We start from the raw sequence: 17,793 nt of genomic DNA, 5'->3' as shown, positions 1-17,793 counted from the left end.
CTCAAGGTAGTTAAACAAAGATTTGGGAAAGGGCTGTCAGATGGTATCACCCAGTGGGATACCGTAGAGGTTAAGATTTCTGAGGCTCTTATGGGGGAGGCTAAACTCTGGTATGATGTATACAGGGAAACGATTACTTGCTTGAGTGAATTTGAAGTAGCCTTTAAGGCCAAATTTTGGAACAATAGTATTCAAGGGAAAGCTAAAGACAAAATTAATTTTGGCAGATATAGGACTCAGGGAGGGGGTAGCATGACTCAGTACTTCTTGGAGCATGTGTTACTAAATCAGAGCCTGAACTTAAATTCATCAGAACAGGATATAGTGAGAAGGATGTTGGGACATTTTTCTGAAGAGGTTCAGTTGGCAGCATGCATGCAGAGAATTGAAACTATTAAGGATATGGAACAGCTGTTAGAGAGGTTCGATTCCTTAAGTTCTGCTAGGAATAGTGACAGTCATTCCAATATCCGCCAGAATGGTGGACAGAGACAGAATGGTCCAGGAGAGTACCATCGATACCCTGACCAAAACAATCGAGGTGGCAACCACAGAGGGCAAGACCCAGGGAGGAATAACCGTGGTTATGGCAGAGGTTCTGAGTCCCGCAGATATGTGGAAAATCGGGACAGGGATGAACAAGGATCGAATGGGAATCATAATCCAAATCAAGATGATCAGCCACCAAGAAGAAATTTAAACGCTTAAGGGGCGGGCGAGATAGGTCAGGCGACTTGTCCCTAAATGTAGATGCTGTTGTAACATGTGCTATGAAGGAAATTAACTATCAAATAGATGTTCAAGAGGATCTGATTAATGACCACATTGCTGACAAGGGTAATTTAAGTAACATGCCCATTAATCCTATTATTGAATTCTTTATTGTAGGGGAGAAGGTAAAAGTGCTTTTGGATACAGGTAGCCAGAAGTCCTGTATTAATAGTAGATTCTACGAGGAGTTGAAGTGTAAAGGAGTTGAGTTTGAGGAGATTCCTGTGTCTAATGTATATGTGATTTCTGCTGTTGGTAACAAGTCGCAAAGAATCAGGAGCCAAGTCCTTGTTAAAATGGGTATTGGGGGTGTCGTGATTGAACAGATATGCTTGGTGGTTCCAAATTTAATTTATTCAGTTATCTTGGGTTCAGACTTTCTGAGTAGGAGTAAGTGTAAATTAGATTATCTGCATGCTGAAGTAAGTTTGCAGACAGGGGAAGATCAGAAATCTGTTAGGCTGGCCTACTGTGTGACAGAGAACCAATTTGCATATGAGATGTGTCGTATTCAGGTGGTGAAAGAGAAAAACTTGTCCTTGTCGAGAGAGCGAGACTTTGGAGAATATTGTGATGATTCGGAGAGAGAAGATGATAATATCCCTGATGGGAAGGGGAACTTTAAGAGTAAAGAGGAGGAGATTAGAGCAGTTGCAGAGGAGGTGGATCTAGATAAAGTTCAGAAGGAAAGATTATTAGAGTTGTTAATCGAATGTAAGGAAGTGTTCTCTGAGAAACCTGGAATGACAACTTCATATGTACATTCGTTCAATGTTACTGACAGGTCGAGTTTTGATAGCTATAGGTATCCCATACCCCACGCATATGCTAAAGCTGTAGATGATTTAATTAATGAAATGTTACTAGATGGGATTATTGAGAAGTCGGTGAGTCAGTATGTGAACCCGTTGATTGTTGTGGGTAAGAAAGACGGCACAGTACGCATTTGCTTAGATGCTAGGCAGATAAACAAACGCATCACGGCTGATCATGAGAGACCTGAGACCACAGAGGAGCTCATTCAGAGATTCGAGGGTAGACCTTGGTTGAGCTCTGTTGACTTGAGTTCAAGTTTTTGGCAGGTCCCCCTCAGAAAAGAAGACAGGCCATTGACAGCCTTTTTACATCGTGGGAAGCTGTACCAGTTTTGCCGCGTACCATTTGGCACTAAGACGTCGTCTTCTGCCTTGCTACGAGCATTAGATATTGCACTTGGTCCAGAAACTAATGAGTTCACGACGACGTACATTGATGACTTAGTAATTGCTTCTAGAACATTCGAGGAACATTTAGAAAACTTGTGCACTGTTTTTAATAAATTATTGAGATCTGGCTTCACCTTGAAATTGAGCAAATCTAAATTTTGTACCCATAGTGTCATTTTTCTGGGGCATGAGATCACACCTGAAGGTGTGACACCTGAGATAACAAGGCTTGATAAGATCTTTTCGGCTAAGACACCTAGGAACGCTAAACAGTTGAGATCATTGCTAGGTGTATGTAACTATTTCAGGCGATTCGTGATTAAGTACTCCTATCTCACAGAACCGTTTAGAGAGCTACTAAAGCAGAATGCTCAATGGAAATGGACAAAGAGGCACGATGAAGCGTTAGAGGCTTTGAAGAAAGGGTTTCACGAGGCAGTCATATTACGATACCCTAAGCCAACGCTGGGCTTTTATGTGATGACCGATGCATCTGATTTAGGCATAGCAGCGGCGTTATGTCAACCTGACGAGGGAGGTAATTTTGGTGTAGTTTCTCTGGCCAGTAGAGGGCTTAACCCTGCCGAGAAAAGATACACTGTAAGTGAGAAGGAATTGCTTGCGATTGTATATGCACTTAGAAAATTTAGAGTTTATTTGTTAGGCAGGAAATTTACGATCTACACAGATCATCATGCTCTTGCTTTCATTAGGACCTGTAAATTGATCTCGGGTCGCTTGTCGCGGTGGATACTGGCAATCCAAGAGTACGACTTCGAAGTGGTTCATATAGCAGGGAGTGAGAATGCCTTCGCAGATTATATGAGTAGGCACCCCGCTGACATGCAAGGGAAGGTCAGGAATGAAGAGAAGGAGGGAATACTCATATGTAGCTTGAGGACGGAAGATAGTAAGCAAGAGAAATTAAGACTCTTAAAGATGAGAGAAGAACAGCTCAAGGACAAAGAATTGAGCGAGATTAAACTAGAATTGGAAGTGGAAGGAGATGGAAAATATATACTTAAGGGGAGTAAGAAATATAAGTTGATAGGTGACTTGGTGTCAAGAGAGGATTTTAAGGGGCGTTGGAAGGTGGTAGTACCACAGTCCCTCAGGCCAGATATAATTTGGTTTTACCACATAGAGCTGGGTCACTTTGGAGCAGACAAGGTACTGGATGCCATACAGGAGAATTTCATCTGGAAGAATATGGGGAGAGACGTTAGGAAGACTTTGGCAAAGTGTGATTCCTGTCAAAGAAGTAAACATCCTAATCGTTATCTGGAGGGCCCGAGGCAAGCGGTGGTGACAGATGGACCTGGAGAGTTGGTTTGTGTAGATCTGAATGGTCCTCTTGTCAAAACTAAGTATGCATATCAGTATATATTTGTTGTTATTGACTCATTCACCAAGTATGTCAAATTGTATCCTTTGCGTAAGGCCACTGCAAGGGCCTGTGTGGGGAAAATTCTGGAGAGGTACATACCGGAGTTCGGTAAACCAAAAAGAATCTTGTCGGATCATGGATCCCAATTTACTTCACGTACATGGAGGGACGGACTGAGTGATATTGGTGTTAGCGTACATTACTCTTCCATACGATATCCTCAGGGAAATATGTCTGAGAGGGTAATGCGTGAGCTAGGCCGCATGTTTCGCACATACATTAGTGAAAACCACAATTCTTGGTTTAACTACTTGGAAGATGTGGAACATTGGTGCAATGTGACGAGACATGACAGCACTGGATTAACACCAATTGAGCTGCAGTTGGGTCGTAAGCCTGAACGGGAATTGGCTAGGATTCTAGGTCTTTCCACAGGCGAAGATGTACCAAAGGACTTGGTGATTGATTTAGCGAGGCAGAATTTAAGGAAGGCAGCTGATAGGAGAATGATGCAGCAGGGGAGGCATCATGGAGATAGTTTTGAAGTAGGGGAGGAGGTGTTACTTAAGGTTCCACACATTTCATCTGCAGACAACAAAGAAATTCATAAGTTTTTTAAATTGTATCAGGGACCTTATACAGTAGGTAAGAAAGTTGGCAAGTGTGCTTATCACCTGTTGAATAACAAAGGTGACATGATTGGTACACACAATATTCACAATCTTAAGAGGTATGTAAGGTGAAGTATTGTAAGTTCAGATGTTTTGTGTATGTTAAGAAGAATATGTGAATTTTCTTTAAATCCTGAGTGACTTTGACAGGCTGTGTAGGCTGCTGTACTGAAAAGACTGTGATTTGCTCAGATGTATTGTTTATAATCTTCACAAATAAAGGGGAGGTATTGTAACCGTACGTATGTACGACTCCCGAGTTTTTAGGTTAGGAAATTTTCGTATATAGTTTGTTAGGTTAAAATCATGTAATTTTGTTTATATACCATGTAAAAACGTAATATTATAAGAAGAATGTATAGTTAGGGAATATTGCATATGTTCATCATTATATTTTGTATAAATTTCCGTTTGGGTAAGAGTCTGTAAATATGGCCTAGCCGTAAGGATTGTGCAACCGGGAAAACTGCGACTATATCGGGAAGGACGGTTGAAGTCAGTTGGAGGTGTTGCAACAGGTGGCTTGTAAACACGGGGTACGGCAGGTTGTATCGGTTGAAGAATTGGGGTGAATCAATGTGGACATACATGAGTGGACGGTCTATGTCACATCATATACTCGATAGCCAATGCGAGGGCTTTGTTTTGAGCGAGGTTTGTGTTGACAGAGTGACGCGGGAAGAAGTGCCGGTGTGAGCGTTGCTACCAATAACTTTTCAGGACGCGATTACCACGCGTAGCAAGGATATATAAGTGGGTAAGCGTGTGCGGCGAGGCATTCTGATTCTGATTCTCATTGTGTTTCTGACTCTGATGCTGATACTGTGTGTTTCTCATTTGTACTGGTCTGCGGGAGCGACGTATTTGCGCAGTTTGCTATACGATCTGCTATTGTTTGGAGTATCTGTTACGGAGTGAACATGGTATAATCTCAACGACTTACCGGCTTTGCAGTGGACTTTCTGTAAAAGAAAGTGTTTGTTTGGAACTTGTGACCCGAGTATGCAGCTTCAGTGGGTGGAGAATTTTGCTGTTTGCTTGCCTCCGGACATGTAACGCTGTCTGTCCAGCCAGCAATTGTGAAGAAATTCAAGACGACGAAGAAGTGTAAATAGGTTAGGGATGCTGTTAGTAAAGAAGGTTGCATCCATATGTAGAGAAATAGTCGTCGTACTTTTCTCTACCAGATTAGGATTCACGGTAACAGCGGAGTGCAGTGGGGCTCTTACCTGGAGGTATGTTAAAAGTATAATGATGTTCGATTTGTAGAGATGATTTTGTTGTATAGTATTGTGTATATTAGCTCTATGTAAACAGCAAGCACTAAGTGGGTTGCATAAGTGTTTATTTTGTTGGTGTTTGTCACATATTAGTTCTTATTCTGGGAGTAAAATCATAGAATCAAACTTTAAGTGAGTCTTTTGTCAGTGGAGTGAGGCTGAACCTGGCATGTTACCCAAATTTAATTTCAGGGGTTATATAGCAACAGGTAAGGTTACAAAGCAAGTCTGGAGCCTCGTCAGCCTGATGACCGTCGCCTTGGGAGAGGGAGTGGCTCGTTGCTCTACATAATTAAATATTCCTGCAAGTGTTTTGCAGGTGGCGCCCATTATCCTTGTTATTTACACTTATTTGAGTCAACGTTTATCTGTTCAGGAATTTCAGTAGTTTGAAGGGGAGTTACAACCGGAATGTTTCACTTCTTTTGTAGCACAAATTTGCAGTGATTCAGTAGGGCGATCAAAACGTAGAACTTCATTCTGATCTTCGTTTCTCCAACGTGAAAATGGTGTTTATAATAAAATGCACACTATGTCATAAATAGGATACATATTTAAATAAAACAGCACAACACTACGAATGAACCACGATGCATAAGTACTCGTACTTCAGACAAGATGACGCAGGGAAGACGAAACATTCCGCTCTTCCGACAACTTCCCTAGCACATTCTGCTATGTGGAAAGTACGCGGGTGACGTCACGGTTGTCATGGCAACCACCAAGGCCTAGGAGGCGCTGGCCAAGCGCTAGGAGGGAGCACTTGGGAGGTAGAGGCAGCTGCGGAATCTCTCGTCTTCACTCAGTCTCACGCGCCGTACTGTGGCCGACAGCCGGCGCTTTTGTGAGCTCCCTTGGTTCTCATCAGGTGATGAGGTGCTCCGAACGCCGTACAATAAAACATTTTCTTTCCGTAAAACCAACAAATGTCATAAGAAAAATAAATTTAAGTAATTCATTATGGTAAAAATAAGTGGTGAAGTGGCACTTCACCTGAAAAGCCGCCCCTGCAACTCACTAGATGTTCTTGTCAAGCACAAGCTGGTGAAGTGCATTATACCCCTAGTGCGGCAACCCGTATTGGAACAATGACACAACTGTTCTGATTGCAAATCTCTTCTTATTTCATTTATCTTAAACAACGTTGTCATATCGTTATGTGTAGTCAGCAGTGGCTGCTGTAGAATAGCCACTAATAATGTGTTCTATACAGTGTGTTCGGCTAATGTATAATAAAATAAAAATTAATACCTTGGCGGTTCTGTAAGTAGAGAAACTCAAAATGTTACTTTGCATATCTAATATATCTCCATATGCGCGCCATTAGTCGTAAGACAGACAATGAGTCTGTATTGCACGTCTCCCCACGTCGGTGTGCTTGGTGTTGTGGCCCGATATTGAAAGCGATCTGCCAGTTTATCGGAGGTGTCTATGCCATTTCCTGATTGATATGTACGTGGGGAACATCGCCACTTAGTCTTAGTTGATACTTCAGCAGAAAACGACGTTGTGCGAGCCCAACAGGCATCTAGTGGGATGCGTGCTGTGTTGCGCACCCGTCTCGGTTGCCTAACCTTCAAATAAGAGAGACAGTTGAGACACTGTCTCGCCGGCCAGCTGTATGTTGGGATGCTTACTTAATTTAAAGTTCACACGTTATATGCAGTTTTTACATTTAAATGCAACATTCGAGCAGCTATTGCAAATGTTACATCTGCAATGCAACAAAACACATAGGGAGAGGTGGAATACAGTTTCGTCGTCTGTCGCGCCAGTAATGGTGCGCATATCGAGGTCTGTTACATAATTATATAGAGAAAATTTTGAGTTTCTCTACTTGTAGAACCAAACCGCCAATTATTATCTTTATTACTTCTCAAAATATTAATTTTTATTTTACTATACATTCAAGCCGGATACTGTATTTTCTCTACCGGCGTTACTCATTCTATAGAGTTCGTTTGGTAGCTCTTGATCTTTGCTGCTTTACTTTTGGCAGTTCTTTTGGTGGTTTGGTATGACAACCATTAATCCTTCAGTCTCACTGAAAATGTAGCCCACTTGCAACCCATTACATGATGCATCAACGTCAATATATGGCTGGTTCACTGAGGCCGGATATCTTCCATGGAGCTGTTTACTTTTCCACCTTCGTTATTTTCCAGAGTCATCGTCGATCTTACTGTCTGGTGAAAGCTGAAATCTCTCGGCCTGTTGGTCTGAAGTGTTTGATACGCACATCGATTGTATGTAGTGCATTATGAGGAGTATGTTACTACTTCTCAGTGCAATAATTTTCGTGTGGTGGAGGTTAGCAATGGCAATCACCCCTCTCCCACCTTTCCTTCTTGATAGGTGAAATCATTCAGTAGAGCTCTTTAGATAGTGGATCTGGTGTCTTGTAGCTAGAACACGAACCTTATTATTCATTTCGTTAAGTTCTGTATCACCCCACTTCAAGATTCCAGAGAAGTTGGTGAGAACTGCTATAGCTTATGTGTCGATTGTCTCCACCTTGTTTCTTGTCAAGAGTTGTGTCTCGAGGACTTTCTGGACACGACTAATAAATACAGATTGGAATATTTTCAATTTTTGTAGTCTATGTTCTGTTTCTCTGGTATCCCAGATACTTGCAGCATTCGTCTTTCTTCATAGCTTCAATTTTTTCAGTGGTTTCGGTGCGTTCGTGTTCATCATGTTCGGCCTAGTGGCCCTTCTCCAACACGTTTACGCGACATTTATTCAATCCAAAATTGATCCGGATGGATGTCGGAAACTCTTCAGTGCATCTCACTTGAGCTTTATGATCTTTGTCTGTGCTGGCATACAACTTCAAATCGTCCATCGTCCGCATTACTGAGCATCCTGTACCAACAATCGTATGCCCACTTGGTTTTATCTCATTCATCGTCGCATTTTTTTTTACAATTTGTTTTACAGATAGGTCGTATGGCTATAACAGGAGAGGAAATGCCTAGGAGTGGGAAGGAAGGAAGCAAGCAGCCGTGGCCTTAATTAAGGTACAGTCCCAGCATTCGTCTGGTGAAAAAATGGCAAACCACGGAAAACCATCTTCAGGGCTACCAATAGTGGGGTTCGAACCCAATATCTCCTGGATGCAAGCTCACAGCTTCGAGCCCCTAACCGCACGGCCAACTCTCTAGGTATCATCGCAGCTAAACATATCTACAGGGCACTCAGTAAATCTCCTTGGAGTATCCCTCGCTTGATGCGTATGTTCCCAGCATCAATGCTCTTCCATTGGTGGTTTATTATCAGTTCGGACTGCCATTTGGACACGAAGTTATCCAGAAGACCAAAAATTGCTAGGTCTATCTTATAGATGTTGAGCACTTCCATTAGTCACGTGTTTGAGACACTGTCAAATGCCTTCTTGTGATTGATGCACGCAGTACCGGTATACAAAGGCTCTTCATCTCCCTTGCCTGTTTTGTAATAGTCCTACTGTATGAGTTGCTCCTTACATCTTTGAATGTGCTTGTGGCTTCCTTTATGTTCCACCGAAACAGTTGCTTGCAATCACATGGAGTCGGATCTCCTCTATGAGGATGGTTGTTTTAGACTGTACATTATTGATAGGCAGGTGACTGGTCTGTATTTACTTGGATGTACAGATGCAGGCATGGTTTTAGGGAAGATATAAGGGATATGACCGTAACATGTGAAATTCTTGTATCAGAAATTGTGTATTATGTCGAGTCAGAATGCTTTCCAGCTATTGGTCTTCTTTAAAGCTCATTGTACGCTTTCCAGCGTCACCTTATGATCTATCATTTCAGGTAGCTGGCCCATTCTCTTCTTTTCTGCTTGAATCGATGCAGCTCTCGTATCGTGATCTCGTTGGACGGATCATACACCATTATAAAAACTATTTACTGAGCCACTTGTTGGTGGCAGAGACATGTTGGAATTGCTAGCGGCGTTATTTCTGCTCAGTTCTCTGCTAAAACGCCTCTGGTTGGTTTCAAATGTGCTGTTCTCTCGACGCCTGTGATGACTTTCACTGTATCTTCGGTTTCGGTCTGCATATGCGGAGACCTTATATTTCAGAGTTTCAAAGATTTCTCCGAGTGTTGGGTTCTGTTGTTTTTAAAAATCTCTTTAGACCCTCCTACATTCTGTGCACTTAGATGGCCTGTACTCACCTCCGTGAGCTGCTAAATTTCTACCCGCAGCTTGTCCATTTTTGCTTCAAATCTCTTCTCCCATTCTAGCTTCTTAGTGGGATCCTTGTTTATGGTTTCACTCCTTGTTGCAATGGGTCGATCGTGGAGCTGTCAGATGTTAGCTCTTCCCATAGAGATGAGATCCTTGATATTCTGGAAGTTGTCATTCTCAGAAATTTTGGCTGTCATGGCTTCCTTCACCTTACCTAGGATTTCTCTCGTCTTCCAGTTTGTTCTCATGGTGGGTAAGCCGGGCCTGTGCATCGGGCCCACGCTCTCTGTTCGATATAATGTGGGCGCAAATGCATAACTGCCTACTGACTGAGAGTTCCCTTGTGAACCATGCTTATCGCATGTTCCACGATTTGACATTTAATTATGTAAATAGCTTCCTTCAGTTTTGTGTGTCAGTCTAATGACGTCCAGTAGGGAGCAGCACACGCTATGTTTTTATCTGTGAGGTCGTTCGTTTTGCTGAGCGATAATTTTTACTCTGTGGAGTTCTTCTGCTGTTCTATGTGGGGCAGATACTAACAATGGCTGCTGCTATGTTTGGTGTGGCCTTTTTATGTTTTAAATATTCATTTAATGTGTTCAAGCCTGGACCTTTCACGCTAACTGCTATTCGATTTTACCATTGATAATCACAGGTACGTGATATTTGGTTTGTATTTAAATTTGGTGACGATTTATTCCCGTATGTTACGGTCGATGGCATACATCTTTCCGCTCCGTCATACGATGTGCTTTGAATGAATGTATTTGTGGTCTTGTTGTTATGATTGAAAAAGGGTCTCTGTGGTTATGATTTGGTGCACTGCGTGCTTTAATACTGCGTGATCCTCATGATGTGCCCCTTGTCTCGACCGCAGGAGATACCAATCCAGGTTGTACAAGGCGCAACATGCCAGTGATGTGAATAAAGTAATGTCCAATTCTGATCTTATGTGTAATTGCACGCCGCACGCAAACATTTGAGTACGTGAGACCCACTGGTAATGACCGTGGAGTCGTAATTTATGGTTTGTATTTGACTACGAAATCTGAACGGCCGTTCGTGTTTTATTTTCCCGATACCCTCATTGTGTGTGAGTGAATGTGGTATGCATGTGAGTTCGAATGTGTGGGAGAGGAAAGGTTGGTATGCCGATTGACCTGTTGTATTTGTCTTTCAAATTCTGCGCCTTGTTTGGTTTTCAGCGCAGAGTTATATTTATTTATTATTCATGGCTGATGCTCAGCTTGAGTACCCGCCATATTGGTTTCATATTTCCGCATGGGCGTACCTATTGTGTTCTTTGGGTCTTGTCTTGGCTTTGATTGGTCCATGGAGGCTGTGCTCAGTCTCATCTGTCGTTATTCTTATCTGCCTTTTGTTCTCCGGCACTGCTTATTGTTGTGCGAACGTTTCGCAGTCAGTTGCCTGATGTGATTAGGATGCAGTGCCTTGGATATTTGAATCTTGGTAAAACGGGCGACCTGGTTGAATAGTTTATGATGAAAGGAAGCTGCTGGTATTGTAATAGCGATGTGTCGAGGAGCAGTGAGCATTTTAAATTACGTATCAATATTTTTGAAGAGTATTAGTGAGTTTTCACGCCATGTTTCAACTATGTGAAAAAGAACAAGGTATGTCCATCAGTGTTTCGATTAATTCCCCTATGTATTTCGTGTGATTTTCTTTTCTTGGTTTAATCTTTTTTCTCTTATATTTATTTAATAAATCCCCTGGTTTAAATCACTTCTTCTTTTATTTCAAATAGATGTAGTCTTGCCCTTGTTGCCTGATTACAAGGGGGGGTTTTCAGCTCAGGGTTATGTATGTGCCTTGCCCAGTCGACACGATCCGGGCCTCTAATATTGTTCCCCATGAATATTTCACTAAGGTATTGCTTGGATCGCTGATTTATGTAGTGATAGATGGGGAGGGTGTGGCTCACTTGTGTTCTTTCATGACTTTGAAAACCAATCATATGTAGTTTGGGTATCTGTGCTTCAGGCTCATGCTCTACTATTTCAAGTCCTAAACCTACCTCTTTCTTTGATCTCCTTGATATCTTCAGGAGTAAGGTGGGTATTGACAAATAATGCTTTCCTTTGATCAATATTCAGTGCACGTTCGGTAGCAAGTTCTGGGAATCTCTCTGTTATGAGGCGATGTAACTGTTTGGAGTAGGACACTTTTCCAGTCTCAGTTCTAGTTAATTGTAAGTAGATACGTCATAGCTAGATGTTCTGTTTGCTTGTCCATTTCTGCTGCGTCCTATCTGCAGGAATGAGCTTAGGGATAGCCTCAGCAACATATTCAGCAGCTTGGGTTATGACTGGAGGTGAATTTCTCACTTCTGGATCCAGACCATGTCCTTTTCTTGTGGTTTCATGAAGTGGGTTGTCACCAGTTGCTTCGGCATCACTCACCCCAGATTGCGCATAACGACGGTCGCGAAGGGGGCCAGTCCGTAATATCCCCCACTGTAAATCAATTTATTACTTTCCTTGTCCTCCATAATAAAGTAAAATGGTGCAACATAAACTCCTACGGGTAAGATTCCGAGACCTAAATTCACAGCCGACTCTAGCACAGGGGCATTTGGATTTGGATTTTAGTTTCTTTTTCTCTTGCAGCTGGGGATATTTCTGTAAGGATTTTCTCCCTAAGGTTTTGGTAGACCCCCACCAAACCTGCAATGCAGCAGAGGCATGGTATCTCTACTAACCTGGCAAACCACATTTGACCTTTCTAGCCTTGGCGGCCTACCGGCTGCTTAAGCATCTGCCGCCATATCTTTCAGGATCATTTGAGCACCCAAGCTCCCTCACCCCCATGAAGAGCACTCATCAAAGTTGAGATAACTTTCAAACTGTTAATAATAATAATAATAATAATAATAATAATAATAATAATAATAATAATAATAATAATAATAATAATAATAATAATAATAATTAGAGGCCGGATTTTAATGCCCTAAAAGTATTTAAAATATACAAGTAAATACGACCTAAGACTCTCAAATATGACCCAGCAAGAAAAAAATATGACGTAACAGATTAATTAGTTTATGTATAAGTATGTATAGTAATCTTACAGTTTAATTATTTCACATATAACTAACACCTCATAATAATTACCGCAGTAGTTACATGTTATTTCTATCATCTATCAGAAAGTTCTTTGTTCCACTTCGCCTTCAGCTATATGCACCCTGAAAAGTAACTATCAGTGACGAAGTGCTTGGCTAGGGTCTAATCAACAGATTATTTATAAAAATGAGAATAAAATGGCCGTACCTGGCATTGGTTCCTACAGTGAATGAAATTACACTAGATAATCACGTGCATTTACAAGTTGACAAAGTGGAAGCCTCTTCGATTGTCAAATAGGATGTTTTTATACGTGGAGAAACTCCGATCGACATCACATGATGTTATGAGGCAAATGCGAATAAAATTATTTCATCCCAGAAAAACTCTGGTTCAGAACCCTCAGATTTTGTTTCGTATCCACAATGTCTCTTATCTTACGCAGAATAACCTACATTGGGTAGACAACAGCAACATTTCCAATTTTTCACTAATTGTATCAGCCACTTTCCTTTTTGCTGGCTATAGATCATCCACAGTTTGTTTTACAATTTCCTGTACATCACAAAGTGGAGGTGGTGGTAGTGGTGATTACTGTTTTAAGAGGAGGTACAACCTAAAAACCATCCTCTATTAACGTTAATCAGAAGGAAAACGGAAGAGGCCCGACACTTCGAAGAATGAAGGCAACGGCAATAGAAAGGGCAGGGCCACGAAGGACTTCCTAGGCCCCACAAACATAATGCCCGTCGGGGTCCGAAGAGAACAATAGTTTACCAAGAGAGGTCGGATAGGAAAGATGAAGGCGAGGAACTTGGTACAAGTAAGTGGAAGCAGTGTAAGACTCAGCTAGGAGACCCGTGTTCTCCAAACCACGTACCCAAGACGAAAGCCCACAGGCCCCATTTTAGTCGCCTTTTACGACAGGTAGAGGATACTGTTGATTTATTATATCGATCCCACCCACAGGAGAACACAAAATGGAAATCCTGCAGTTTTAAGACGAGTGACTGATCTTGGCATTCTGGCGAAGTTTGATATTATGTAAGCCAAGTTTCCAACCAAGCTCTTGGAAGGAATCAAATCTTGAACAATTTTAATACATTACGAATCAGAAATATCAGACTCTTGAATTGCTCTCTCAAAGGAATCATATCTGATGGGCCCACTGGAAAAGGCACATGCAACAAAACCGTAATTTTGCAGGTAAGAGGAATGTTTTAAGCCTCAATTCTGTAGGAATGAAACATGGAATTGAATAAGATAGTGAGTACTGAAAAAGGACCTAGGCTATCTCAAATTCTATTGATGAATTAACGCTTCTATCATTACAAGATACAAGAACCAATGATCAATGGTTGGTCTGTGAGAATAATGGAATGTATCCAGTTCCTAATCTCTGTTTCCCAGTGCAAGACTTCTTGTACTGTTAACTAATCTAAATAACTGATAAAAAGGAAGCGTATGTAGGTCGTGCAAGCAGCAGTAGACTCTGCAAATACCTAAGATTAGCAGCCTTTATTACCCATTTATTGGAATACTTCACAGGCAGGACACAGTCCTCGAGGCTTGAATCACCATGAGATTTCTGCAGATTAACTGGTGTTTCATTATGTTATGCGAATGTCTGTTGTATATGCAACGTTCTCCTCCACCTAATCACATTATATTTTTTCGATTGATTGATTGATTGATTGATTGATTGATTGATTGATTGATTGATTGATTGATTGATTGATTGATTGATTGATTGATTGATTGATTGACTGAACTCAATGAGCCACTGGAAGATGTCAGCTAAGAAAGCTAGTCTGCATAGCCACAGTTCAGCTGCAAGCCTAAACTCACACTTACTACCAGGAATAAAAACTTGAACTTCTTGTCTTAATTCAAACAAACGTGCAAGACAGTTCCTTTTGGAAAGCCACCTTACCTCAGTATAGAAGAGAAGATGTTTAAGTTCATTACCCATTTCTTCACATGTGATTGCAAATAATCTGGGGTTGGCTGCTTTCGTTTTTATGAAATGAGCTATTTTCACTGCTTCTGTCAACACTATTTTCATTCCATTTGGACACTTCTTCGCAACTAGAGCCTCTCTGTGAAGAACATTGTGAACGAATTTTGCCTCTGGACCAAATTTCTTGATCTGGGCAATCACACCGGTATGTTTTCCAGTCATTGCTCTTGCATCGTCACTACACACGTTAACGCACTTTTCCCAGTCAACGCCATACTGCCTTAGAAAACCCTCACCGAGCTCGATAGCTGCAGTCGCTTAAGTGCGGCCAGTATCCAGTATTCGGGAGATAGTAGGTTCGAACCCCACTGTCGGCAGCCCTGAAGATGGTTTTCCGTGGTTTCCCATTTTCACACCAGGCAAATGCTGGGGCTGTACCTTAATTAAGGCCACGGCCGCTTCCTTCCAACTCCTAGCTCTTCCCTGTCCCTGTTCTGGAAGCTCCTTGCAGAAAAGTGTATCTTCCGCCGCTGCCGGGGTAGACTCAATATATCTAACAAGTGCTATCAAATGCGTTCTGGAAGCTCCTTGCAGAAAAGCATATCTTCCGCCACTGCAGGGGTAGATTCAATATATCTAACAAGTGCTATCAAATGCTATGGACTTGAGGTTGGTTACGAGATGTTATTAAAAAAATAGGCATACTCGAGCTTCTGCTAAACACCGTGTCGTTGGACAATGGCATAACACCCAGCTGATTTGCCTCTTTTTCACCAATAACACTGGACGCCATGTCTTTAGCCGTTGGCAGTAAATATGACCCGCCATCAGTATGTGGTCTTCCGGTCCTACCTAATCTTAAGCTTATTTTGAATGTCGCTTCCGGACCCTTCATATTCACAGATGAAAATGAGGCAATCTGTTATTTATAACACCTTAGATGAGCTTCTTAGATCAGCGACTTATTTCTCGTTTTTCGTATGAAAATGTCTAATAAAGATAGCTTTATTGAATTGTTGGAAAGGGACTTATGAAAAACAACACAAAAGGGTTGTAGCTTTGACTCACTTCCTCCATAAGTAAATCCCAAAGACAAGTTCGCAGGATCATATCTTCTGACCTTATGTTGAGATTTCTGTTCAGAATACGTACTCCTATGAGAAAAGGATTCAGCTTCCGCTGGCTCTGCAACTTTTTCTCAATCTTCATCTTCATCAGAAGTAACTTGACTTTCTGTTTCAAGTCTTTGCTTTTTAACGGGTTGCGCCAAACGGGTTGCGCCATTAATCATTTCTTCATCTTCGTTGATGCGAGAAAAGTACACAAACAAACACACAAAGTATAATTCTAAACTCACAACTATATTTTCAACCACTCAGTTAACAAATCATTGCTAGACTGCTTCGATTTGCGAGCGAGTAAATAAAATAATGTCACATGTTACACTGTTGTGTTCTTTAAAACATTAGATTCATTAAATCTATTAAATATTTAAAATAGTTTGAAGCCGTCGATATTCTAAGCAATGTATATTTTTTTTACATTTATATATACTTTAATTACAATTGTAATTAATATTAAAGTTGAAAAGGAAAGATTAATAATAGAAAAGAAATAATACGTTAAGTCGAACAAGAATGAATGCCGCATCATTAACACTCACACACGTATTTGCCTACGATTGGTTTCTTGAAATCAGGAATAATCGTCAACTTGCGTTGTTGAGGATGATTCGTAGAATCGTGTTTTAAGGTTAAAATGCTGAATCCCCCAATGCAAGAACAAGAATGAATGCCGCATCATTAACACTCATACACGTATTTGCCTATGATTGGTTTCTTGAAATCAGGAATAATCGTCTACTTGCATTGTTGAGGATGATTCGTAGAATCGTGTTTTAAGGTTAAAATGCTGAATCCCCCAATGCAAGAACAAGAATGAATGCCGCATCATTAACACTCATACACGTATTTGCCTATGATTGGTTTCTTGAAATCAGGAATAATCGTCTACTTGCATTGTTGAGGATGATTCGTAGAATCGTGTTTTAAGGTTAAAATGCTGAATCCCCCAATGCAGCAAAGCCGATGGTAAACCTGTAATAGTATAGTAGAAATACAGTACTACTGTAGTGCTGTAACAGATATTCTTCATATAATCAAAGAAGAAAGCTCATATTGTGTACCTCAAGAACTGATAGCAACGTTTGGTTATTTTGTCATGTTGTCAGTTTCTCAATAAGAATCGTTTCCTACCCCTTACAAGGGGCGGTTTCTCCATAAGGTTGCAAGTTTGCGCTACCCCCATTAATTTTTATGTTTATTTTACGTAAAGTTTTATCATTTGGATTACTCAACTACTGTATTTTCATTCAACAAGACAAACCTTTCAAGAGCTTGAAAGAGCAAATATTGACTACAGAAGACTACAAGCCGGTACTCTTAGATGTTCACTGCAGGAGCCGAAAAGTTTGCAGCAGAGAGTCAACCTGGGGTAGGATGAAACCTGGGCTGCCAGAAGGGTGCGCGGGGCTGATCGAGGGGCGGCTTTTGTTTGTTAGAGGGGTGCGCGGGGAGAGGAAAATATAGGCGTGGCTTCTTATACATTACTTAAATGAAGGTTTATCAACATGGCTCCTCCTACCACGGCCGACTTGATGCGTCGCTCTAACTAGCTCCTTGTAGCGCAGCGAGGGATCCAGTCGGCCGTGCTCCTACGAAACCACCGTTGGCGCTCAATATGGAACAGGGATGTCACCTAGCGACATTGGATGGAAGTTCATCTATTGGATATATAACTAATGGCTTTAAATTTGAAAATGAAAACAATTTCTTTCAGTATAGTTGCGAGCTTTGTTATGTGCGTACAAGCTAAGTAGTTTATTGATTTCACTGTGTAAACATTTGTGTCAGGTGTGCGTTTCTGTTATTGTGCGTTTTTATCAGTTAGTGGTATTTTGCCAGATCATGAATTCGGTGCAGTCTTTAATGTCTAGGCCGTTTCCACAACGGACTGCCGAAGAAAAATCCGAGGTGAAACGAATGGGTAGGCCCACGCGACGTTTAATTTCGAAACCAGATACAATAACCTACCGGAATTAGGCTACCTCAAAATGTTTCATTTCAATATGGTAAAAGAGTTTTAAAATGAAAAACGTAATAATAATGTTATTTGTTTTACGTCCCACTAACTACTCGTTTACGGTTTTCGGAGGCTCCGAGGTGCCGGAATTTAGTCCCGCAGGAGTT

The sequence above is a fragment of the Anabrus simplex genome, chromosome 1, assembly GCF_040414725.1.
Source record: "Anabrus simplex isolate iqAnaSimp1 chromosome 1, ASM4041472v1, whole genome shotgun sequence".
NCBI classification, from domain to species: Eukaryota; Metazoa; Arthropoda; class Insecta; order Orthoptera; family Tettigoniidae; genus Anabrus; species Anabrus simplex.
This window is presented reverse-complemented; position numbering follows the sequence as displayed.